The sequence below is a fragment of the Polypterus senegalus genome, chromosome 17 (genome assembly GCF_016835505.1).
Source record: "Polypterus senegalus isolate Bchr_013 chromosome 17, ASM1683550v1, whole genome shotgun sequence".
NCBI lineage: Eukaryota > Metazoa > Chordata > Cladistia > Polypteriformes > Polypteridae > Polypterus > Polypterus senegalus.
Window position 1 is genome coordinate 25,984,049 of NC_053170.1, and position 27,962 is coordinate 26,012,010.

At 39.8% G+C, this 27,962-nt stretch overlaps 1 long non-coding RNA gene across 1 annotated transcript; it reads left to right on the top strand.

Annotated features, from left to right (window-relative positions):
- The first annotated feature begins 4,651 nt into the window (after positions 1–4,651).
- On the top strand, positions 4,652–26,071 carry LOC120518114. The gene is made up of 3 exons (XR_005631181.1): positions 4,652–4,873; positions 21,508–21,582; positions 25,774–26,071. It is a non-coding gene; the product is annotated as an uncharacterized LOC120518114 (long non-coding RNA).
- Positions 26,072–27,962: the final 1,891 nt, after the last annotated feature.

Consider the following 27,962-nt stretch of genomic DNA (forward strand, 5'->3'; position numbering starts at 1 on the left):
TTTAACATATGGTTTTGGTGGGCAGGTGTTAAGATGTTCTATTTCACCCATTGGTCTGAGGTATGGCTGTTTGGAATTGGCTTGTCTTAGAGGCCTCCTATTGGTTCTAGGAATTGGAGAGAACATCTATAAATGTACGTGCTTAACCTCACATTCTCTCTCTAACCAACATATGATGAAGAAGCATCTCTCTTGCTAACCTGTGATGATGAAGACAACACAATGAAGAGCGCAGCTGACATGTGGCTGAAAGCTGAGCACCAACGATGCCTTAACTAGAGACATTTTAAGTAACTACAAGTCTGTGTGCCACCTGAATTACACATCACCATTTTATCAGGTTGTATGGTTGCAAATATTCAAATGTACTTTGCTTTTTGTTATTATTTATGAATATTATCAGTAATACATTATTTTATGTGTAACTTAACTCCTGCTTGTCTTTTTACTACATCTAATTGCCTGAGGTTGTAGATATAGAAGGGAAAGTGGGGTTAAGTTATATACAATAATACCTTATAAACAGTGGTAAGTCTGTGAGATTAGGCATTCTAAGGCTACATATTAATAATACAATAGGGGAAAGTACAGCAATATATATTACTCTACCAAGATAAAACAATAGTTATGCAAGAAGTCAAGCTTTTTAGGGTTCCCCCTATTTTTGGCCCTCTAGACTTGCAGCACCCTCATTTATTCCATTTTTGGACTAAACTTTATGCAGAAAATCACCTCTTTATTTTTTTTTTTGCTCCTCTAAACCCAAAAAACAATATTTATAGTCAATATTTAGACAACATTTTGTGTAGGAAATTAACTCTTTCAGGACGGATGTTGACTTTTGTTGAAATTCAGGGGTAGATGACGGTAATCGGCTGTAAACGGCAAAAAACTCACTGTTACATTTTACTTTGATGCTCTTTGCTAGAAGGAAAGTTAGCTATGTTGTTTTGACCTCCACTCCCTGCTCATGCATGAGTAGCGAAGAACAAACAACCTCTAAAATAGCATTGACATCTGACGAGGGACCAAAGCAAAATACTTACGCGGGTGACATTTTGCATATTATCGCTGAATTGGACTCTGACTTGTTGGACTCCGATTTTGATGTAGGTGATCTGGAGATTGAGATCAAAAACGAAAGTGAGGTACTGGCATCAGCACATAGTGGTGCTGACCACATCTATGTAGCTGATGTGTAGCCATGTAGTATTCAGCCCTCAAAGAGATAAACCAAATAATCATGGAAAACCTTTCCTGCATTTGCCTTGGAGGATACTGACTGGCACTTATGATGACGAGAGGTACAAACCAGATTGCATTGCACTGCGACTGCTACCGCCACCCACCTGCCAACTGAAGAACACCAGTCAACTAGCCCACCTTGCATTCCTGTTGGTCGTTGAGCCAACCCCGTGCAGCCACCAAAGACGTCAAGCAGGCGCCAACAGCAGCAACGGATGTATTAAATTGATTTATGTGTGAAACCATTGCTTTGTTTGCTTTTCTGAAAGCCAAGTTTTTTGAAAAAAATATTCAGACCTCAAAGAGTTAAACCCTTATGAGAAAGGGGACACATCAACCATCCCCAGGGGTTCACCACTTAATGGGTAACGAGGTGCCAAAGTTAGTTGCCTTCATTTCAAGAAAATGGGGATTGGTAACACAGGCATGTGGTGTGACATTTTATACTAATTCTAAGTTACTGATCATGAATATAATATGTTTAATACTTTACTGGTGGTCCTAGCGCTCTAACAGGCACTCCCAGAAAGTAAAAAAATGACAAATTTCAAACATAGTCAGTGATTATTTATATGATGTCATTTATTTATTTGTGTATTTATTATATGTCTAAACTTAAATTTATATTGTGGTACACATTTTATTATTTCATGTATTTGACACAACCATTCTTGTCTCTTATATACTTGTACATCATGAAGTAAATAATTACATTATTTAGGAACACCCTGAATTAACACCCTCTCAAAGCAAGCCAGGACCTTCTCTAGAAGTAGGCCTCATCACAGGCTGCTTGACCCCAACACAGGCCCAAAATGTGGCTTGGCTTTCAAAGTTCAAAAAAGTAGACTAAACGTTCTAAGCTACATCAAAATGTCTGTAAAGGGAGAGGATGACTGTAAACCTCAGGCATAATCTTTATAATGAAATATTTGTTAAAAAGAACAAAAGAAGCAGAAAAATCATCAAAAGTGCAAAATAAGGTGAAATGATTCACCTAAAGATAAAATTTAGAGAAAACAAATCCAAATCACTAACCAATGACAAAACACAAAATTCAGTGACCTAAAAGAATAACCAAAGAAATGCCACACGCACAATATGAAATGCACACCACTACAACTATCAATGAACCTCTGAGGGACTTCCTACTCAGTCTGTAACATAAAAGCTGGGGCTGGTCACTCAGTAGTGACTTATGGTTGTCCCATCAGACAGAGGCAGAGACAGAAAACAAGGGACATAGGCAAACCGCATAAATACTAAACCATAAATAATCATAACGATATTAACATAGTATATATAAAAATAAAAACACATAAAAATAAGCATTCAAAAATAACAATAAAACTGCATTTAAACGTAAGCCAGGAAACAAACCCTCTCTGTACCAGGTCTGGCAGGGAGCAGTTCTAGACCGAGTGCCAGTCCATTGCAGGACACACTCACGCTCTCTCTAACACAAAGCTGAGGCCAATTTAGAGCTTTTGGCTAACCCAAGCTGCATGTCATTGGTGAAGTTCCAGGAGATAAAGCACCAGCAGAAACCTCACACAGGCATGTGGAGAATGTGCCGACTGCAAACAGACAGAGAAAACAAACGTGGGATGAGGTTAATGCCGAATGCTGGATCTATGAAGCAGCACCATGCTACCCATGGCATATCAGATTTCAGAAAGTACACAGACCCCTTCACATTTTGCACATTTTGTTTTGCTGTAGTCTTGTGCTAAAAACATTTAAACTGATTTTTCCCTCACCACACAAGCGGCGGTGCTGTACCAGCGGTTTCCCGTGGACACAGGTTATACTGGTCTTGAATTTTAGCCATTGTCGCGGTAGCACAAAGCGGCGGGCAACAATGGAAATGTTGCTGCGGAATCGAGCAGAGCGAAGTTTTAAACCCGTTAACATCACCACGCTGTATGCGGGACCGTCCAACGGGTTTGTCAGAGCACACCAAGCCCTCCTCCCCTCCACCTGCATTCCTCCTCGCCTCCAAGCGGTTTTGCGCCATGCGCCGCTGCATAAGCTCCGGGTTATACAGGGAGGGGCTAGGTCTTGGGACATACCCGGCTGAGTTTGGCAGAAGGGCGGTTCTGCTCTCCCAGAGTGTGAGGCCGCCCTCTGTGTTTCCAGAAGCTCTATGAGCTCAGCGCACCCTCCCGCCTGAATACTCGGCCCCGCGCTCCCACCTGGGTGTTTTGCAGGTCCTGTCCCCTTCTCTTCTGGGACTTCTCCATCCTGCCGACTCGCCACTGTCACAAAACGAGTCAAAGACAGAAAAGGTTTGGGGCAGCCACCCATGTAATTTGGTATCCTGGCTGCAACTTCGTTTTCTTTTACCAGCACTGAAGTGCTTACAACAGAGTCCAAAACAAGACTGACACAGAAGGGAAAAGGGAAGGCTTTTAAAGGGGAGACAGGAAGTGAGGTCATAAGGGCACGTGTTCATTGTTCATTGGTTTAGTCCCGGATGTGACATCAGGGGCCGGAGCTGGCAACACTCCAGAATGACAAAGCAAAAACAGGATTTTAGGAATTCTTGTAAATTTAATTGAAATTAAAAACTGAAATATCCCAACATTTACTCAGTATTTAGTTGAAGCCCCTTGGGCAGCAATTCTAGCCTGGAACCTTATTGATGTGATGTGACAAACTTCACACAACTAAATCTGGGTATTCTTTGCAGATTCTTTTAAGCTCTGTCAGATTAAGCGGAAACCATCAGTGGACGATTATATTCAGGTCTCTCCAGAGACATTCGATTGTGTTCAAGTCCAAGACATTCTGTGTTGTCTTTGCTTTGTGCTATTGACATTTTCCTGTTGAAAGGTGAACCTTCTGTCCATAATGAGGTCCAGAGCACTCTACAGCAGGGTTTCATTATGGATATCTCTGTAGTTTGATAAGATCTGCCCTCCATCAACTCCAAGTAGTCTCCTGGTGCCTGATGCCAAAAAACAACCTCATGCTATGATGCTACCACCACCGTGTTTCACCATTGTAATGGTATTGCACAGGTCATGGGCTGTACCTGGTTTCCTCCAGACATGACACTAATCTTGGTTTCATCAAACTGGAGAATCTTGTTTCTGTCTCAGTCTGAGTGATTACTTTAGGTGTCTTTATGCAAACTCTATGTGGGCCCCCATGCACCTTTTACTGAGAGGAACCTTACACATGGCCACTCTGCCATAAAGCTTAGATCAGTGGCGCAGTGGTTGCACTTCTGGAAGGTTTTCTGATCTCCACACGTTCTCTGGGACTCCACTTGAGTGATCATCAGGTTCTTGGTCACCCCTTTCCCTCAACTGCTCAGTTTGGCTGAGTGGCCAACTCTAGAAAGAGTTGTGGTTGTTCCAAACTTATACCATTTTAGAATTATTGATGGGATCAGTGCTCTTTGGAATATTTAATGTTGCAGGAATTTTTTTGTAGCCATCCTGTCTCTAAACTCTGCAGGCAGTTCCTTTGACACTTGTTTTTTTGCAGGGCTGTGGGGCTTACTATAGACAGATGTGTGCCTTTCCTGATCAGGACCAAAGATGGACTCCAAACAAGGTGTTGAAACAACCTTAACAGAATGCATTGTACCTAACACAAAATTCAGGGGGCACAGCTAAAGGTGAATATTTGTGTCAATCTGATATTAAAGTTTCTTATTTTTAATAAAATTCCTAAAATCCTGATTTCACGTTGTCATTCTGGAGTTTAGTGTTGTTTGATGAGGAGAAAACTGGCTTGAAATGATTTTAGCGCAACGCTGCAACATAAGAAAATGCGAAAAAATCGGGAGTGGTCTCCCCTGGACTTTCTCGTATACTCAGATATTGGGACAGATGTTTGAGGAGTAAACTGCAACAAAATGATTATATTTTTATGTAATGTACATTAAAGAGCCATCAACAACAAATCAAATTAATAATATATAGAAAAATTATTATAAGAATTAAGTTGAATAAAAGGTAAAGAATCACTTTCAGTTAGCAGAAATAGCCCAAAAGATGAAAGACATCAATGTTTTGTACCTAATACTTGTATGCAAAATTTGGTTGACCTATGTGAAAGCGTACTCAACTTATCATATTTACATATACACAAACACAGACAGACAAACAGACATAATTCCAAAAATGGTACTTTTGGACTCAGGGAGGTCAAAAACATCAAGATTCATCAAAATCTTGAAACTGAATTTTTGGAAGATTACAATATTTTCTCTATACTTCGTATACGAGAAAGTAAAAAGTGAAGGGGTTTCAATACTTTCTGAATCCACTGTATATAACATGGGTAGGGCGGTGATATATGATAAGTAATATCAAAATATTAAAACAGTCGAGCAATTCCAAAAAACTAACCATAGTGTAAATCTGCATAATCAAAATATCTGATGGTGATACGGGATGGAGAAAAGGCCTCTGTGTCCCATGTGGCCTTATCTTTACATCCATCATCCAACCTGCTATATCCTAACTACAAGGTCACAGGAGTCTGCTGGAGCCAATCCCAGCCAACACAGGGCGCAAGGCAGGAAACAAACCCCGGGCAGAGCGCACACACACACACCAAGCACACACTAAGGACAATTGCAGATCACCAATGCACCTAACCTGCAAATCTTTGGACTGTGGGAGGAAACCGGAACACCCTGAGGAAACCCACATAGACGCAAGGAGAACATGCAAACTCCACGCAGGGACCCGGGAAGCGAACCCGGGTCTCCTAACTATGAGGCAGCATCGCTACCCACTGTGCCACCGTGCCGCCCCTTATCTTTACATATTCTGAATTTAACCTTACTGTATATTCAAATTATCTGCATGTTAAAGTGACTGGCAAATCTGGTGAAAGTATGAATGTGTCTGTGAAGGACTTATGTCCCACCCATTGGTTCTGTCATTGTTCCTGATGTTGCACAAATAAGCACTCGCTCATTTTCAACATAAAAAAATGGTGTAAAGTAGGTTAAGTCAAAGGGGTGGAAAGATAGTTTCATATAACTTAATAGTCTCGCTGTGTCTGTCTGACAAAAACAATGGAGATTGATTAGAGTTACAAAGTGCCTTACTTGTCATTTCTGTGACAGAAGTTTATCTTGTCATTGACTGAATAACAGTCACAAGCGACATGACTAGCTGACTCTCCATGACATGGTGTGTGCCTGGTTTATGACAGTTTTTAAGATGTAGAGATCTAATATAACCAGAACAATTAGGAAAAAAAATCACATTATGAAAATGTGCATTACTAATCTGTTTTTAATGTATTGTTTAGTTCTGCCCTGAATAAAATGATTGTGATTAATATAATAGAAGGTGAAAGAATTAAGAATGAAACTTCATACCTATGTTACAGATGCAAAGTGCTTTCTTCCGGAGTTACTCTTCTTCTGCTAATAATAAGCCCATTTTCTGCATTTCATTTGGTATTCATCACTTTCCTTTTGTCTTGCTAGTTTTCTGCATCTGTAAAACAACTCTAACTTTTAATGTAATCATAGTTTAATCATTCAAATAAATTTGAAAACTATCTATCTATCATATAGTTTTTTTATTTATATTGTGTCTTTCATATCTTGTCTATATAGTCTTATAGTGATTTATATATCTAGCTATTTATACTTCATTTCATTATGTAGGGCCTTTCATATCTATCTATCTATCTATCTATCTATCTATCTATCTATCTATCTTTTATATAGTTCCTTTCATATCTATCTATCTATCTATCTATAGCTATCATATCTATCTATCTATCTATCTATCTATCTATCTATCTATCTATCTATCTATCTATCTATCTATCTGTGTAGAGTAGGACTTTAGACATCTTCCAATCTTGACTTGCTTGGATGGATGAGCTTATTGGACTGAATGGCCCTTACTTGCCACAATTTTTCTGTCTGTCTGTACGTCCCTGTACTGATAGGATATCCGGAACATAAGACCATCTCCTCTTATCATTATAAACCATTTTTTATGCTAGTTAAAGAAATCACATTACTAACAAGAGTCCACTTCATAGCAGCTGATAAGCATCAAGAAATGACCTCCTGTCTGAAAAGGCTTAGCAACAGAGAATAAGCAGAAGTAACTTATTAATCTGAACAAGGGAAATAGTCTTTCATCCATCCATCTATAAATTGTCCCCTCCTGCTTATTCCAACATAGGCCCACAGTGAGGTGGTGTCTTTCCTAGAAGTTTTGGGTACGCGGCAGAAACCAATCCTAGATGTGGTGCCAGTTCACTTGGACACAAACCTTGATTAATAATATTACTGGAATTCTGCTGCATAAGCATTTACACAGTGGTGGGTACACACAAACTTCAAACAGCCTATGGTCAAATGACATGGAGCCTCCAAGGCAAAAAATAAGGAAGCACGTAAGATTCTATTCATTTTTAGATTTTTCTGTCAAATTTAGGCTGTCAGTTTTCCATCATTTTGTTCTAGCTATGCTGTAGAAGAAGAAAACATAGAACCTACAAAAAGTATTCACCCCCTTGGAAGCGTTCACATTTTATTGTTATACAGCATTAAATCATTTGACAAATTGATGTCGATCAACAGAAAATAAAACTCTTTAATGTCAAAGTGAAAACAGATCTCTGCAAAGTGGTCTAAATTAAGCATAATTATAAAATGTAAAATGGTGGATTGCATAGATATTCATGCCCTTCAAGTCAGTCTTTAGTAGATGTGCCTTTAACAGTCAGGACAGCCTTGAGTTTGTATGCTCAGATCTCTTATCAGCTTATCAACACTTATTTCCACTCTGCCATTTTTCCCCATTCTTCTTTGTAAAACTGCTGAAGCTCTGCCAGGTCGCATGGCGATTGCGAGTGAAAAGCCATGCAGTCTAATTTGGATTGAGATCTGGACTCTGACTCAGCCACTCCAGGACATCAGTATTGCTGTTTTGAAGCCATTCTTGAGTAGCTTTGTCTTTATTCTTGGGGCTGTTGTCTTGCTGGAAAAAGGTTTCTTACAGGCTTCATCAGGTTTTCCTCCAGGAGTTCTCCATATTGTCCTGCATTTATTTTACCCTCACTAGCTTTGCAGGGCTGCAGAGAAGCATTCAAACAGTATGAGGCTGCCACAGTTATGCTCCACGTTGGCTTTAGTGTGTTTTTGATATTAAGCTTACACCAAATGTGTCATTTAGTCTAATGGATGAAAAGCCCAACTTTGGACTCATGAGAGCACAGAATGTTTTTCCAACTGACTTCAAAGTCTCTCACGTGCCTTCTGGCAAACATCAACTAAGATATCCTCTGTGTTTATTTCATGGTGGATTTCTCTTTGTTGCTCTCCCGTAAAGCTGTAACTTGAGCAACAGTTGTTGTCTGAACAGTCTCTCCAGTCTCATTCACTGTAGCTTGTAACTCCTCCAAAGTTCTCACAGGTTTCTTGGTGGCCTCTCTCACTCGTCCTCTTCCTACACAATGACTCAGTTTTGGTGGATGGCCTGCTCTAGCAGGTGTACAACTGTGCCATGTTCTGTCCATTTCTGAATTTAACTGGACTCCAAGGGATCTTCAGTGAGTTGGATGTTTTCATATCTCCATCTCCATTCCCCTATACTGTGCTTTTCAATCTCCCTTTCACAGAGTTATCTGCAGTATTCGTGTGTCTTCATTGTGTAGGTTAGGCCACCATACTGACTCACCACAAGTTGGACTGTCCACCTGCAAGTGCATTAGACTAATCAATTGAAACCCAGACTGTTGATCTCCATTGAACGACTTCTGTGACCTCTGAAGCCAATTGGCTCTTATCATATTAATGAGGGTAAATACGTATGCCATCAATTATTTTTTGTTTCATATTTGTAATTATTTTGACCACTTTTTATAGATTTCCTTCACTTTAATCCTGAAGAGGCTTTTTCTGGTCAAAAAAGACCAATTAAATTCACTCAATAACATGTGAAGACTTTCAAGGTGGTGAACACTTTTGATAGGCACTGTATAACTTAACATGCAGACACACAAGGCCTGTTCCATCCCCCTTAGGAAGATCGGGGCACTTACTGGGGATTGTGTGCTTTGGAGATTGTGGACCACCGGGGTGCTTACAGCCACCCTAACCCCACAAAGACAGGCATAGACACATGTGCAGTACGCAACACACTTTATTTACAGCTGGGAAGCACTTATTTCTCAATCCCAGAGCACAGTACAAAGCACCAATAGTACAGAATTCACAGTCCTTTTCTTCTCCTTCTCCCTCTCTTTGTCTGTCTGTCTGCCCTTCCGCCTCCACTCCTCTTCCAGCAAGCTTCGTCCATCTTCCTCCTGACTCCTGAATGGAGTGAGGTGGCTCCTTTTATTCAGCTCCTGGGAGTGCTCCAGGTAGCTCATCAGCATTACCTGGAATCACTCCCAGGTGTGGTGGAAGTCCACTGTAGGGCTCTGTAGCTCTCCCTGGCATCCCCCATGGAACCCAACAGGGCTGCACGAAACTCCAACTCCCAGCATTCCCTGTGGCAGTCCGCGGTTCCACAGCTGCCAGGAGGGCTGCCCTCTGGAGTCCAGGGGAAGATAATGTCTCACAGATGCTTTCTCCCCCAGTCCTTCCATCCAGCTGTCATCTTGTCCAGGTAATGGTCATGGCTGCCTGTCACAAGACAAACTGTCATCAAAGGAGTCCGCCATTTCAAATAACAACAGACCCATTGACGAGAGGAGAAGAAAGCAGCAAGACATCTCTATCGATGCCAACCTACTGGGCCCAGGTGATAATTCTCCTGCCCATCATGCCCCCAGGTCTGCCTTTCCCAAACTGAGCTGCTCTCCCACTTCCTTATACAGAGGAAATGGAGTGACAGAGATGGGCAAATAGCTGAGCAGTGGCATCGTCAGACCAACCAACATCCATGACTGCATTTTGTGATGTATAAAGTCAACTGGCTGCACCAGTGGTGGTTTATGGGTGCCATATTAAAGTTTACAGCTGGTTTATAGCTGTAATTCATTTAGACCACTTTGCAGAGATCTGTTTTCATGTTAACATGAAAGAGTCTTTTTCTGCTGATCAGTGTCAGAAAAGCCAAATTAAATCCAGAGTGATTCAGAGTTGTGCAACAATAAAATGTGAAGGGGATGCACATGTTTGATAGGCACAGTATAATGTAACATACATACATTCAAGGCTTCTCCATTATACAATACAATACAATTCATTTTTGTATAACCCAAAATCACACAAGGAGTGCCACAATGGGCTTTAACAGGCCTTGCCTCTTGACAGCCCCCCAGCCTTGACTCTCTAAGAAAACAGGGAAAAAAATTAAAGAAACCTTGGGAATGACATTTCAGAGACAGACCCCTTTCCAGGTAGGTTGAGCGTGCAGTGGGTGTCAAAAAATGGGGTAAATACAATACAATACACAGAACAGAACACAAGTAATCCTCAATAAAATATAATAGTGCAATAAAAATATTACAAGTACAGAGCAGAATTCAACAGTAGATGATATCACGTAATACGCTTTAGATTTGTTCAGAGTCCTGGAGACCTTGTCCATCAAGCTGGCTCCCCCTATTGGCAACTCCACAAGTGAGTCAGTGCTGGGCCAGCCAATCCGATGAAAGGACCCCTCTACCCGATGAGTCCCGCGATCCTCCATCAGAGATGATTTTACCTTAGGCAGGCAAAACAACTTGGCAGGTGGGCAGTGGCACCAAGTGCCACATTTGAGTACCGAGGAGAGAAACAGAATAGGTGAGGGTTAGTATCAAATTATAACTATCATGTTTTAGTGCTAATGACTAACAACAGAGATGCAGTCTTTACAGTTAATCAGCAGCTCTAGCCAGGGTGTGCTAAACTGAAGTAGTGACTCTTCAGCCAGGATTTAAAAGCTGAGACTGAAGGGGCATCTCGTGTAGTAGTAGGCAGAGAATTCCACAATTTAGGGGCTCTGTAACTAAAAGTTCGACCTCCCACTGTTATTTTATTAATCCTTGTAATCATAAGCAGAATGGGATCTTGAGATCTTAATGTGCGCTCAGGTTTGTAAGTCATGATAAGTTCAGACAAGTTAGTAGGGCCTTGGCAGTTTAAGGCCTATTTGTTAAAAGGAGGATTTTGAAATCTGCCCTATACTTAACTGGGAGCCAGTGTAAGGATTTAAGAACTGGAGTTATGAGTTCATGTTTTCTTGTTCTTGTAATAATTCTTGCAGCAGCATTTTGTATTAACTAGAACTGTATGAAGAACAGTTTGAACATCCAGTGAACACCAAATTGCAGTAGTCAATCCTACTAAAAATAAATGAAGAAATGAAGATGTAATTAAATACATGAATTAATTTCTCAGAATCCCGCTTATTTAAAAAATACCAACATTTTTAAGATGGAAGAAACATAATTTAGACAACTTTGAAATGTGTGCTTTAAATGACACACTAGAGTCAAAGATAACTACTAGATTGCAGGCTGATTCAGTAAAATTAATGGTGATTCCAACTGAGCTAAATGATGACAGAATATTCCATTCCCCTTGGAGACCTTGAGATATTTGCTTGGGATCACATTCTTTGGAGGCGGACCGTCATCAAAGGAGCACTACGAGCAACAGCAGACCTGTCGACAAGAGGAAAAGAGAGTAGCAAGACATCCATATCGTTGCTAAGCTACTGTACTCCAGGTGATAATTCCACGGCCCATCATGCCCCCCAGGTCTGCCTTTCCTGAACACACAGGAGGTGGAGTGACAGAGATGGGCAAATGGATGGACAGTGTTATCGTCTGATCAACGAGGCATGTCTGAATACTGCGATGCATAAAGCCAGTTGGCTGCACAAGCGATGATTTATGTGCTCTTTTAAAGGGGGAGAATACTTCCGTGATCAACTATTTTGTAGTTTATATTTGTAATTCATTTGGACCACTTTTGTGGGAATTTGTTTTCACATTGACATTTAAGAGGCTTTTTCTGTTGATCAGTGTCAAAAAAGGCAAATTACTCCAATGTTATGAAATCTTCTTCTTCTTCTTTTGGCTGATCCGATTAGGGGTCGCCACAGTAGATCATCCTTTTCCATATCTTCCTGTCTTCTGTATTTTGCTCTGTTTCACAATCACATGCATGTCCTCTCTCACCACATCCATAAATCTCCTCTTAGGCCTTCCTCTTTTCTTCTTGCCTAGCAGCTCTATCTTTAACATCCTTCTCCCAATATACCCAGCATCTCTCCTCTACACATGTCCAAACCGATGCAACGCAATCTGTCCTGACTGTTAAAGGCACATCTACTAAAGACTGACTCGAAGGGGGTGAATACCTATGCAATCCATCATTTTACATTTTATAAATCTTCTCTTAGGCCTTCCTCTTTTCTTCTTGCCTAGCAGCTCTATGTTTAACAACCTTCTCCCAATATACCCAGCATCTCTCCTCTGCACACGTCCAAATCAAATACAATTGTGCCTCTCTGATTTTGCCTCCCAACCATCCAACATGAGCTGACCCTCTAATGTCCTCATTTCTAATCCTTTCAACCCTTGTCATACCCAATGCAAATCTTAGCATCTTTAACTCTGCCACCTCCAGCTGTCTCCTGTTTTTTAGTCAGTGCCACCGTCTCCAATCCATATAACATAGCTGGTCTCACTACCGTCCTGTAGACCTTCCTTTTCACCCTTGCCGATACCCGTTTGTCACAAATAAATCTTGACACTCTTCTCCACCCATTTCCTCCTTCCTGTACTCTCTTCTTCACTTCTCTTCCCCAATATCCGTTACTCTGTACTATTGATCCCAAGTATGTAAACTCCTCCACCTTCACCAATTCTACTCCCTGCATCCTCACCATTCTAGTGACCTCCCTCTCATTCACACACACATGTAATTCTGTCTTCTTCCTACTGACCCTCATTCCTCTCATCTCCAAAGCATATTGTAAAACAATAAAATGTGAAAAAATCTGAATAGACGCTGTATAACTTAACACGCATAACATTCCACAACCTCCTTAATCCACGTCAGCACTACCAAAGCAATTGGTGAGATGCACTTGCAGTGTAGAGCCCCAAAAACAAAGAAATAAATAGGGATACCCTAGATTGTACCATTTGTGACTTTCTTGGTAATAGCATTGAATCCTCTCTTTTCTTTTTTTTTAATTTATTTATTTATTTATTTTTTATTTATTAATTTTATTACAATCAATACATAGCAATCCTCTCTTTTCTACAGAGCCTAGAACAGTAATTATTTATTCTTCTATCTTCAATAATCAATTCTTTTTCTGTGATACAGGCTTTGATATAATAATCTTTTCTGTGATAATCTTGGAAAAGCTAAAATACACTGTAATCTAATCCCTCCTGGTCAGCATTATCAGTTGATGGATTGTTTTGATAAATAAATTATGTGTCAATAGTAAATAACTTTTACCGAATGTTATTAATGCCCTTGTTCTTCTTAAAATGTTATTGAGGACATCAGGACTGCAAAGCTTTATATAAAATAAAAACCTAACTTAGGCAAACATATTAAGCCGTCCCCATCCTGCTGGATTGATTCCCTCCACGCATCTCTTGGTCTTTTTTGTTATGAATGTTGTTCTGTGGTAAGAATTTTTGTTAAGTGCATTTAAGTTTGGTCACTCGTTAATGCTAATCTTCAGGGTGGCACACTGGTTTGAGCTTATTTTTGGGAAGAGGTTAAGGAGAATGATGCTTGTCTGCATTATTAAATCACAGTGCATCATCTCCAGGTTTTGGATCTAAAGATCCGCATTATCCTTTATCCTGACTTTCCACCAATACATCTCATTATTGTAATTCACTCACTTCTGCTTTTCCTGTGAACCTCTCCCATGTCACACTTAGTTTCCAACACCTATGAATCCTTTTTTAATTCCAGCTTTTTCTTTTACGTAACCCGCTGAGCCCAATTTCCTCTCTTAGATCACTTTTCTCACCTTATATTGCCGTCTCCACTGACACTTGCAACGAGCACTTTTTGATTATTTCCAAAGTTCACTCGAGAATCTTTCTTAGATTCACATTTCTTATTCTCGTAATATATGACTGGCCTCTTAAAAGCTGGACTCTCAAGTTAGATTTGTGATTTTATTTTCTACTCAGTCCAACTTAAAATATGTAATTATTGCTGTTATAACTACAATATTTAACTATTTAGACACATCAGATTGCAAATCTATACAAATACCTTTGTCAGTTTATTGATTCAGAGTAGCACAGTGGCGCAGTGGAAAAGACACCAGGGTTCACATCCCAGTTCTTCCCTGTGTACAGCTTGAATGTCCTCCCTGTGTCTGAATGAGGTTCCTCCTGGTTCTTCAGTTTCCTTCCTCTGTCCAAAGCCATGATTGCAGATGCTAAATTGGCCCTGGTGTCTGTGTGTGTGTTTGCCCTGTGATGGACTGGCACCCTGTTTGGGGTTTTTTCCTGCCATGCACCCTGTGCTAATTAGGATAGGCTCCAGCCACCCTGCAACCCTGCTCTGGATTAAGCTGGTTAGAATCTGAAATGAAATTAAATTTATTGATTCATTCATTTATCTTCTTTCTGTGTGGGGTGCATACAGATTTGAGTTATAAGGGAATATTCAGTGGATTCAGAAAGCATTAGACACATAAATTTTCTTCACACTTTAACGTATTATAGATTTCATTTCAAATGGATTTGTTTGCCATTTTCCCCCATCGATCTACACTCACTAAGTCGTAATGACAAAGTGAAACATGATTTCAAAAAGGTGTACAAATTTATTAAAAAGCAAAATCTTCCATTCATGGAAGTATTCAGATCCTTAATTCAGTAATTTGTAGATGTTCCTTTGTCGGCAGTTCCAGTTTTGGGTGTTCTTGGTTACGTTTCTACAACAACAACAACATTTCTTTATATAGCACATTTTCATACAAACAGTAGCTCAAAGTGCTTTACATATTAAAGAATAGAAAAATGAAAGACATAATTATAAAAAATAAATCAACATTAACATCGAATAAGAGTAAGGTTCAATGGCCAGGGGACAGAAAAAACAAAAAAAACTCCAGACGGCTGGAGAAAAATAAAATCTGTAGGGATTCCAGACCATGAGACCGCCCAGTCCCCTCTGGGCATTCTACCTAACATAAATGAAACAGTCCTCTTTGGATTTAGGGTTCTCACGGAAGGGCTTGATGATGATGATGGTCACGTAGACTTCTTCCTTTTAATCCGTCCATCATTGTTGGAGCATCATGAAGCTTTGAGTAGGTGGAGGTGGCGCAGGCCACCACCACAAAGAAACCGGAAAAAGAAACAGAAAAGAGAGTAGGGTCAGTACCGATTTTAGAGCCACCATGAATAGTTATAATGATGAATTGAACATACAGAGTATCAGGATTAAGTTAAATTACGATTAAAATGAAGTTATAAAAGGCCATGTTAAAGTAATGTGTTTTCAGCAGTGTTTTAAAGTGCTCTACTGTATCAGCCTGGCGAATTCCTATTGGCAGGCTATTCCAGATTTTAGGTGCATAACAGCAGAAGGCCGCCTCACCACTTCTTTTAAGTTTTGTTCTTGGAATTCTAAGGAGACACTCATTTGAGGATCTGAGGTTACGATTTGGAATATAAGGTGTCAGACATTCCGATATATAAGATGGGGCGAGATTATTTAAGGCTTTATAAACCATAAGCAGAATTTTAAAGTCAATTCTGAATGACACAGGTAACCAGTGTAGTGACATCAAAACTGGAGAAATGTGTTCTGATTTTCTTTTCCTAGTTAGGATTCTAGCAGCTGCATTCTGCACTAGTTGCAAACGATTTATATCTTTTTGGGTAGTCCTGAGAGGAGTGCGTTACAGTAATCTAGTCGACTGAAAACAAACGCTGAACTAATTTCTCAGCATCTTTCAGTGATAAAGAGGTCTAACTTTACTTATGTTTCTTAAGTGAAAAATGCTGTCCTAATGATCTGATTAATATGTGATTTAAAATTCAGATTACAGTCAACAATCACCCCTAAGCTTTTTACCTCCGTCTTGACTTTTAATCCTAATGTATCCAGTTTATTTCTAATAGCCTCATTGTATCCATTATTGCTGATCACTAAAATTTCAGTTTTCTCTTTATTTAACTTGAGAAAATTACTATTCATCCATTCTGAGATACTAGTCAGACATTGTGTTAGTGAATCAATAGAATCAGGGTCATCAGGTGCTATTGATAAGTACAGCTGTGTGTCATCAGCATAGCTGTGGTAGCTCACGTTGTGCCCTGAGATAATCTGACCTAACGGAAGCATGTAGATTGAGAATAACAGCGGACCCAGGATAGAGCCTTGTGGAACACCATATTGGATATCATGTGTCTTCGAGTTGTAATTCCCACAACTAACAAAATATTTTCTCCCTGTCAGGTAGGATTCAAACCAATTTAAGACACTGCCAGAGAGGCCCACCCATTGACTAAGGCGATTTCTAAGAATGTTGTGATCAATGGTGTCAAATGCAGCACTCAGATCTAAGAGGATGAGAACAGATAAATGGCCTCTGTCTGCATTTACCGCAAGTCATTTACTACTTTAACGAGTGCAGTTTCTGTGCTGTGATTTGTTCTAAAACCTGACTGAAATTTATCAAGAATAGCATGTTTATTTAGGTGGTCATTTAACTGCATAATGACTGCCTTCTCAGAACTTTACTTAAGAAGGGCACGAGCTGTTAGAGATGGGTCTAAAATTTTCAAGAGCTGAGGGGTCAAGATTATGTTTCTTAAGTAGGGGTTTAACTACAGCAGTCTTAAGACAGTCTGGGAAGACCCCAGTATCTAGTGACGAATTTACTATGTCAAGAACATTATCAATTAGCACGCCTGATACTTCTTTGAAAAACCTTGTTGGTATCGGGTCAAGGACGAGGTGGAGGGTTTTAATTGAGATATTATTTTTGTAAATCAGGTAAATCTATCCTAGTGAAAGAGTTTAATTTGTTTATAACAGGATGTTGGGGTTTAGGGGATCCTTAGTGTTGGGGAGATATACTATGTTATTTCTAATATCATTAATTTTTGATTGAAAAATACAGCGACAGCCTCACAGGTTTCACTGGAAGCACTTAGGAGGCATTCCTTTGAGCTACCTGGGTTTAGTAGGTGATCAATTGTTGAAAATAAGACTCTAGGATTACTAGCATTGTTATTTATAATATTAGAGAAATAGCAGCGTCTCTCAAGACGGACAGTGTTATTGTATTCTGTTATTTTGACTTTTAATATTTCGTGGTGGATAGTAAGTTTACTCTTCCTCCATTGACGCTCAGCTCTACGGCATGTTCTCTTTAAATCAGACACTCTTTGGGTCTTCCATGGTATAACAATGCTAGAAGATTTTTTCACTGTCTTTTCAGGTGCAACTATGTCAACAGCAGCTCTCACTTTAGAATTAAATCTTTCCACCTTACTATTTACATTGTCCTCGCTATTATAGCTGGCACTATAAACGGACTGATTGCTTAAAATGTTTGTAAGTTTTAAAGCTGCTGCCGAATCAAAGAAGCGTTTTTTAACAATATGCTTCTCATGAGTGTTTTTATCATTATTTCTATATTAAAAGTAGAAGAAAATGGTCTGATAGACCAATATCAATGATCTGTTTTATATCAACTTTCAGTCCTTTAGTAATCACTAAGTCTAATGTATGACCTGCTTTATGTGTAGGCTGATTTATGAGTTGTCTCAAATCAAAAGAATCCAGGAGGTTCATAAATTCTTTTACTTTTAGATCACACTGATTATCTATATGAAAATTAAAGTCGCCAACTATTAGGAGTGTGTCATAATTAGTAATTAAAATTGACATTAAGTCAGAGAATTCCTCAAAAAACGACGCGTTATATTTAGGAGGTCTATACACGGATAGTATTAGAACTTGAGAATCTCCATGAATAACAACGGCGAGATACTCAAAGGACTTGAACTTACCAAAACTGACATCTTTACATTTTAATCGCTCGAGTAAATGTTAGCCAATCCCCTTTTCCCTGGCGGTTTGAATGAGTAAAACTGTAATCCGGAGGCAGATTCGATTAAAACTGACGCGCATCTGAATTCAGCCATGTTTCATTTAGTGCAATAAGATCTATTTTTATCACTAATAAGATCGTTGATAAAAACGTTTTGTTAGTTAAAGCTCTGACATTTAATAGTGCCATATTTAATGTTTCGGAGGTGCAGAGATGAGTACTATGTGCGTTATTGTTATTTGGAATAGGAACTAAATTATTATTATTAGCGCTCTGTGTATATTTTTGTTTAATCTGTGATCTGTTTTATAGTTTTAATACATTGTTCCTCTAAAATAGTGATTTTAATTAGATTATTGGAGTTTATGCCGTATTTCCTAGGTTTTCTACGTGCATTGAGATTGCTTATTACAGTATTAATGGTGTGAACTTTAACGGAAGACTCTATTAAACATTCATCATGTCCTGGCACAGCAGTATTATTTCGAAGGGTTAAGAGCAGAGATAGATAGTCAAGAAAACGAATTACCTTCGATATGTTTTCGGAGAGGACCCGGCGCGAAACTGTTCGGATGCAGGCCATCACGCTTGAAGAGACGCGCCTTTCCAAAAGAGATTCCAATTGTTGATGAAGCCGACATCCTTCTTCTTGCAGAAACCCTGTAGCCAGTTGTTCAACCCTAGCAGACGACTGTAGTACTCGTTGGATCGTCTGACGAGAGGTAGTGGACCCGAGACGAAGATCTTTGCCGATGGGGTCCTCTCCTTCGTGTCTCTAATCAGAGCTGCGAAGTCAGCCTTCAGGATTTCTGATTGTCGGTGCCTTATATCGTTTACGCCGGCATGCAAGACGATTGATCCAACTGCCCTCTCCTTGTGTTTCTCGTAGACTGCTGGCGCACGTTTCATTACATCTCGGACACGAGCACCGGGAAAACAAGAAACAAACGATTTTGCATTAGGGCATGCGACATTAAGGTTTCTAACGATGGAATCACCTACCACTAATACATCACCAGGTGCTGAAGGCGAAATGGGGACGCGTAGAGGGTCAAACCGGTTCTTAGATAAAATGCTCGCCTGTGCCGATGGAGGTGCTCTGGCCTTGAACCCCCGCCTGCATAGCTGAAATCCACCGAGGTCAGCAGCGCGCCGCTCCTACGAGGCGCGGGGTGAGGTCGGCACAACGCGGGGTTGATGTTTCGCCGGTTCCAGATGGCAAGGACGGTTTATCCAACAGCCGGGCCTTCAGATTTCTCAGGTATTTCCGTCGGGACAGGAGTTTCTGAATCTTTTCATCAAGAGCTTGGAGTTCCTCAATTACGATTTCAACGCGAGTTACCCCACTGTCGGCCATTTTCTACTTCGTACCCTAGGAGAAATGAGAGAGAGAGAGAGAGAGGTTAGGATCCTATAAGCCTTGCAGACCTGGATTTGGACAGATTATCATATTCATCTTAGCAGATCCTCTCAAACTCTGTTAGATTGGATAGGAAGCATCTGTAAACTGCCATATTCTGGTCTCTCCACAGATGTTGTATTGGGTTTAAGTCTGAGCTTTGGCTGGACCACTCAAGGACACTTGGAGACATGTCATAAAGCCTTTCTAGTGTCATTTTAGCTCTAATTGTCAGGCCATTGTCGTCCAGAAAGGTGAACTATTGCTGCAGTCTGAGGCTGCATGTACTCTGGAACAGTTTTTTTTAAGGACCTTTCTGTATTTGGCTGAATAGATTCCTTCCTTTTGTCCCTGCTGCTGCTAAGAAGCACCACATAAGATGGTGCTGCCACCACCACGCTTTACCGTAAGGATAGCATTAGGCAGGTGATGAGCACCAGACATAATGTTTGGAGTTTTGCCCTAAGAATTCAGTTTTTGTCTCTGAAGACCAGAGAATCTTTAATCTCATGCTCTTTGCCATATGGAAAACGTCAAGAATGAGTTAGCCCCTCCACTTTAAACACTTGATTCACTGACTACTGCTGAGATGGTTGGCCTTCTGACATGTCCTATCATCTCAGCAGAGGACCTCTTCTATGAATCGCTATTAGAGTGACCATTTACTTTTTCATCCCCTCCTTAACACTAGGATCCCTGAAGCCTACAAAAAAACTTGTAATCCCGGCCCACCTTAAAACCCTTTACACTTCTCCATCAGCGCCTTTTATTTTGTAAATGTGTTGATCAGCACAAGCAGCCTGCTTTCCCAATACCAAGTTATACACTTCATGTCAATATTTTGTCATTAGTACTATAACATGAAAATAAATTTGTTTTAGGTATGTGTACAACATTTCTTGCATTTCTCGCATTTTCTGTCATCCTACATTTACCCAGATTGTCATAGACACAGAACACACATGAAATGCATGCGTTCCAAATAATGATATATTATTTGCTCTATACAACTCCAGACACCTCACACCCAGTTAAACAAGACATGAGCTGGGAGAACTTTTTGTCCAAGTTGACTGCAGTGGTGGGGTGGATGGGACAGCAGGCTGCTTGCTGCTTGTGCTGATCGACACATTTACAAAACAAAAGATGCTGAAGGTGAGGTACGAAGAAATTTAAGGTGGCTCGGGATTACGAGTTTTTTCGTAACCTTTAGGGATTCTACTGTTAACCAGGGCCCTTCTAGGCCCTTCTAGAGTCCAGTTGGTTCAAAACTTCTTCCATATCACAATTGTTGAGGCCACTGTGCTACTGGGAATACTGAAAACTTTAGGAATGGTTTTATCCTGTTGCCTTCATCTAAGCCACACCACAATTTGATCACAGAGGTCTACATAGTGATCGTTGGACCTTGGAATTTGTGTGAATTGTGGGACAGGTGTGTGCCTTTCTAAATTATCCCTAATTAATTCAGTTTGCCATAGATGGAGTCCATCAAGTTCTGGACACATCTCAATGACAATTGGAGCAAACAGGATGTCCCTGACCACAATTTGGAGTGCCACAACCAAGGGTCTGAATTTTTACTGGATATGAATGACAGATGTTGACCTGTCTTAAAGTGTGCTCTCATTTTGTCATTATGGGTTATTGAGCGCAGATTGATGGGCAGAAATGGCAAATGCCTCCATTTAAAATTGAAAGTTCAATACAATAAAGTGTGTAGAAAGTGAAGGGGTCTGAGTACTTTCTCAATCCACTATATGTACATTTTACAAAATTATTGAATTTCACATTTGTTTTACTTTTAAAAGCTTTTGTCTTATGTTGTGCTGATTCTGCATTATTTTTGTGTTTGCTTCTTTCTAGATTTCAACACATTTGAAAAGCTAGCAGGAATTCTATCTGTATGTACCATGGCAGCCCTGGAGTCTGTGTGCACAGGTACCTTCCCCACAGGAATGAAAAATCAAAAAAATAAAATCTTAATGTCTTTTTTGGTTTCTCCTAGACAACAATGAGATCAGAAAGAAATAAAATGGACACATTGCCTTTTGTCTCAGGCTTTTCAGAATTTGTTCCTGAGAACAGAATACCGTGGTATGTCACAAGGGTCTCCTATTGAGTTTTAGCAGAGATCTCAGCAAAATCACACAATTGGTTCAAATGTCCCAAATGGTGTCTTGACATTTTTTTTTTTTTTTGCAATTTGAAAGAATTTGCATTGTGTGCTCAGTAATAGCTGGTGAAATGTATGGGCGGTAGTAACAGAACAAAATTGTATTTCTTGCTTCTGAATAATACTATTAGTTGCTCTAATTCATATTGTTGGCTCCATTTAGATCATACTAATCTGGAAAAATAAAAAAAACAGGTAGTATGGCACAGTGGTTAAGACTTTGGATTTTAAATCCTGAGATTGTGAATTCAAATCCCACTACTGACACCACTGTGTCACCACTTCATTGCCCGTAGTCCAATTGAAAAAAACAAAAGAAACATAACCGATCGTACCTCAGATGTTGTAAGACACTTTGGATAAAGGCATCAGTCCAATAATAAATTAAAAATTCTAAGTCTTGAAAGAAATTACAACAAGATTAGAAAGAGATTTCACTAAATATAACATGCAAACCAAACCAAATTCTCAAGTTTGTTATTTCAGTTCTATCTCATGTCTCCTTTTTGTCTTAAATGATTTCTCCTAAGGACTTTTAGGAGAAACATTCTGTGACATATTTTGATTCTTACAAATCAAAAAACGAGCCATCAAAGATCAACCTTTCCTATGGGTTTCTCTATCAGCTTTGCACATCTTTAGTCATGCAGTTGTTGCCCGTCTGCTTCACATCTCAATGTACCCCCATATGAGCTTTGACCAGGTCATACTGAAAGAGAGCCTGTTTGATTTGTGATTGTCTCCAAGTTAATGGCCTATGTTTGGGAATGTGAGTTTGAGCTCTATAACAAGGCTGTGCCCAACTCAAGTTGAGGCCCTGCAATTTGTGCAAATACCTGCTGGGACTGAATCCATCACATACTTAATCACAGTGGGATCAGCAAAATTGAAAATGGATAGAAAACATCTAAATCCCCATGCCTATGTCAATGTACAGTATTACTATGGTAATCATTCTTTCCTAGAAACTGCAGTCGATACATTATAAAGTTAGCACCATGGAATCTGCTCTCTACAGTCCTACTGCACTGCTGAACATATCTCTGAGGGACTGAACTGTGGAGAAAAAGAAGTGGCATTTAATAGACAACAAACTCCCCTGAAATACACACAAGAATTACAAAAAAAGAACAAAACCTTTTGTTGTCTTTAGTACTGGTTTTTATTGTTAGCTGTTCAGAGGAGACACCCAAGTTAGAATGGCATTGTACTATGTAGACATGATGAGAAACGTGACTTGAATCCTTCAGTTTCTGCCAAATCCTGGCCTTCTTAGTATGAATACATACTAGATGGGGTTCATCTGATCAGGATGTGCCCCCACATTCTTCTAGTACCCAGCATTTGTGTTCCCAAGTGTACTGCAATGCCAATTTCATCTAAATTTCTGCCACAAGGTAGCAAAAACTAGCATTATGTTAAATTAGTAGAAATAACTGGTCACCAATTAAGAGAGGGGCTAGAGCAAAAGCCTGCAGTATCTGAGTTGGACACCCATGGTTTATAGCATACTAGCCAACCCGCGGTGTACCATACGCCGCATCATCAGGCCGGTTTGTTAATGATTTTTAAGCACAGGGAGAAAATTAACATTTGAAAAATCGGTAATGTAATAAATCAGCAAGAAAAGCAACATTGTAACAATGCACGGAACGAACCAACACACAATCGTCCGTGACTTAAAACTGGCGGACCGCAATCGCGCCTTCTCTTGCCAGATGGAGGGATGGGGGTGCACAGCGCGGAGTGTGGAACGGGAGGAGAGGAGAAGGACGTCCATTCAGCTCCCTCCATCATGCTAGTCTGCTGAATTCTCGTTCAGTATGTACTGCCCGCTCATGTACCCACCTCCAACTCATCACTTGAGTCGTTGGCTGCTTTTCTATATATAATCCACCAAGACACCCGACCACAGTAGTAGCGAGGTGGGAGGGGGGGTGTGCACAAAGGGTAGGGACGCAACCAGTGGGAGCGTATGAGTCGCACTTAGTGGGAATTCCACGGTTTGCAGCCCAAATGGGGTTCAACAGCTTACCCACGCCTCTCTGCGCCGGGTAGACACACGCTTAATCTCATGCATAATTATTTATTGAGTGCTAATCACTTCTGGAAAGACACGGTTGTCTAAAACGGGTTGGTGAGAGAATACAACAGTAAGTGAATGAAAAGATGGAACTCTGGAGAGAGCAAAATACAACACAATAGTGAACCCCGCGGCATAACAAACGCCGCATAATTATTTATTGATGGTTGAACACTTCTGGAATGACACAGTTGTCTAAAAAGGGAGGGTTTGAGGATACAACAGAAAGTGAATGAAAAGATGGAACTCTGGAGAGAGCAACATATAATTGTCCGTGAGTGAAGAAGAGGCATGTTTGTTGTGGATGCGAATTGCTGTATGTAGTGTGTAAAACAGTTTGCTATGGTTTACGCGGTCGTGCGTCGTAACCGAAAACTCGGCTTTTAAAGAGTGCCTACTTTATTGTGTTTAAACCTCAGTTGTAAAGGATTGTTTTAAGGATCCCATGGGATACCCCTCGCAAGCTGTTTTACACGCTGCATATGGCAACTCACCTCCGCGAGAAACATGCCTCTATGAACAGTCAAGGTGGCTCGGAGGTACATGAGGCCTCTACGACAGACGAATAAAAATGACACCGTTCTTTCTGTGTCGTCACGCCCGAGTTGGTGGGCGTGGCTCTGTGAGTTGTCGTCGTATCCAATGGTCTTGGAGTTGGTGGGCGTGGCTCCTCCCTGCGTGCTATCTTACTTGTTGGCGGCTTAGTGAATCCACGCCCCTTCCGGTGTGCGTTCCATGGGTGTCTTGCCTTAGTAAATTATATATATAGATGCCTTATATTCAAGAAAATGCTCAAAAATTGCTTTCAAGGGAGAAGACTACCATTAACCGGTGGCTTAATAAGACAAGCCCAATGAGGACACTTCATAAAAGAAGGATAATTCATTTGAAATTAAACAGAAAAGGCAGACTAAAAAGGCAACCCAAAGCAAACAAGTCCATATATAAAATCTAACAATTAAAAGAATCCACAAAAAGTTCACAACACCAAATGAGGACAATAGTCTCCATTCTAAACTCCAACAACACTTAGTGACACTCCATCTCCTTCAGGACAACATAAAAGTGGAGGGCGGTCCATCAGCAGTGACATCACAGTAGCCCCACCTCTTGGGGGGTTCTATCTGCATAATACATATCCAAAGTTAACTGCACAATGCATCAATACCAAATAATAAATAAACATAATGTTAACAGAATTGACATAAAACATGAAAAATAATAATTGAAAAATAATAATAATAAACAGGAAAAGATTCATAAGCCAGGGAGCAAACACTGGCTATAATATTGCAGCTACATTTTGATTACAATTTCTTCATTCTCGTCCATTAACTTCTGTTTTTTTGCCTTTTAAATGGTGTGGTTGCAAGGAAAGCACCCACAGTGTGCTACAGTTAATGGAGGAGTGCATGAGATGATTGATGCTTCTTTGTTGAAATCCAGACTGGATTTCTGAATTTTGAAACACTCAGTAAATCACTTTCGGCAGCAGAGACATGTTAAATAGTCATCAAAACACAATGTGTTTTCTGACATGTGTCATGAATGTGACCAGTCTGACGTCTCTTTGCCACACAAAACTTGTTAAGGGCAGATTTTGCGCAAATGTTACTTTATCTTCACACAAAGAACCACAGACACAGGAATAAACAATCAAATAGTGTGGTGGACAGTAAACCTTTAGTGACCTTCAGATCTTGATCTTCTTTTGGATAATCTCAGTGAATATGATGGGTAAGCTTGTTGAACTGAATGGCCTGTTCTTGTCACAATTTTTCTAATGCTTTTACGGAAACAAAAATAAATTGAACACAGTGAGTGGCTGTGGCTGGTGCCAGAAAGGTGACGTATCTGTGTGTTTTCTCTACAGACTGCATGTTTCCATTGAAGACAAACCTGACTCAGCTCACCGGCTCATCCTTTAAATAAACACCAGCATCCACCCATTGTCTTCAAAAAGATGGGAGCATATCCAGACCTCCGCAATCACAGCTGACCACAGACTCAAATCCCATCCATTCTCAGGACCCACCTTGCTTTTATCTTTTTCTTCTGAATTACTTACATGGAAAAGTCATTTTGTCAGATATGCGCGCTATGGGAGCTTCTTCAAAGGTACTGAGGTGACGCTGTTGATAACATCTTCTCCATCTTTGCCCATTAATAATAACAACATTTATTTACATAGCACATTTTCTTACAGATGGTGTAGCTCAAAGTGCTTTACAAGAGTTAGAAAGAAAAGTTTATATGTAACAAAAATAACATTAGGCAATACTAAATAACAAAGAATAAAGTGAGGTCAGATGGCCAGGAGGACAGAAAAAACAAAACACAAAAAAAAAAAACTCCAGATGGACTGAAGAAAAGAAAATCAAAATCTGCAGGGGTTCCAAGGCCAAGAGACCACCCAGCCCCCTACTGGGTATTCTAACCAACATAAATGACCTCAATCAGTCCTTAATGGCTTTCAGACTTCATGTGAAAGAATTTGAAGATGATGGTCATGTGGACCTCTGGCCTTTGATCCATCAGTGTAGGGACTGCACGGTGATTTGATCAGGTGGTGGTGGTGCAGATCGCCACCACAGAAAACTGGAAAAAAACAGAAGAGAAAGTAGGGGTTAGTGCAGATTGTGAAGCCATGATAAAAATGATAATTCAATACACTCCCAGCTTAACAGGGATAGACTGAAATGGAGCTATGAGAAAGCCATGTTTAAATAATGGGCTTTTAGCAATTTTTAAAGAGTTCCACTATATTAGCCTTGCAAATTTTTATCAGTAAGCTATTCCAGATTTTAGGTGTACAACAGCAGAAGGCTGCCTCACCACTTCTTTAAAGTTTACAACAACAACATTTATTTATATAGCACATTTTCATACAAATAATGCAGCTCAAAGTGCTTTACATGATGAAGAAAGATAAAAAGACAAAATAAATAAGAATTAAAATAAATATAGAGTTTAGTTCTTGAAATTATAAGCAGACACTCATTTGAAGATCTAAGGTTATGATTTGGAGTGTAAGATGACAGCTATTCCAAAAATATAGGATGGAGTGAGATTATTTAAGGCTTTGTAAACTATATGCAGGATTTTAAAGTCAATTCTAAATGACACAGGTAACCAGTGTAGTGACATCAGAACTGGAGAGATGTGCTCAGATTTTCTTTTCCTAGTTACGATTCTGGCAGCTGCATTCTGCACTTGTTGCAACCGATTGATGTCTTTTTTGGGTAGTCCTGAGAGGAGTGCGTTACAGTAATCTAGTCAACTAAAAACAAAAGCATGAACTAACTTTTCAGCATCTTGCAAAGTTATAAGAGATTTAACTTTTGCTATATTAATTAAGTGAAACAAATGCTGTCCTGGTAATCTGATTAATATGTGATTTAAAATTTAGGTCAGAGTCAATAGTTACCCCTAAATTCTTTACCTCCATTTTGAATTTTAACCCTAATGGATCAAGTTGATTTCTAATACCCTCATTATTTCCATTTTTGCCAATAACTAAGAGTTCTGTTTTCTCCTTATTTAGTTTGAGAAAATACTACTTATCCACTCAGAAACACAAGAAGACATTGGGTCAGTGAACCAAGAGAGTTGAGGTCATCAGGCGCTATTGATAAATACAGTATATTAAACTGACCACGACTTCAAGGAAGAGCTGTGGCCGCATTTCCTCTCACACTATAGAATCTGAACTCACCTGCCCTGCTGACTGTCCGGGAAACAGAATGACCATTAATCTCAGTCTTTTCTTAATGATCGTTAAGAATTTAGATTGATAATTACAACGATCTTTCTGTTACTGTACACCTTTCATATTCAAAACACCATTAAATGTGACCTCCTCCTTGGAACACCAACTCTTTATCTTGTCTCATCTTATCTCTCTGCTTATGGTATACATCTTTTTTTTATAATTTGCACCTATGCTCAAAATGAGGCTTTAAATGTTGGTCATTTGGGTGGTTACAATGTACGGTAATGTGCCAGAATTTTGTTGGAGCTGCCTGCTTGGATGCACAGAGAGCACTTTTGATTCATTTCTTT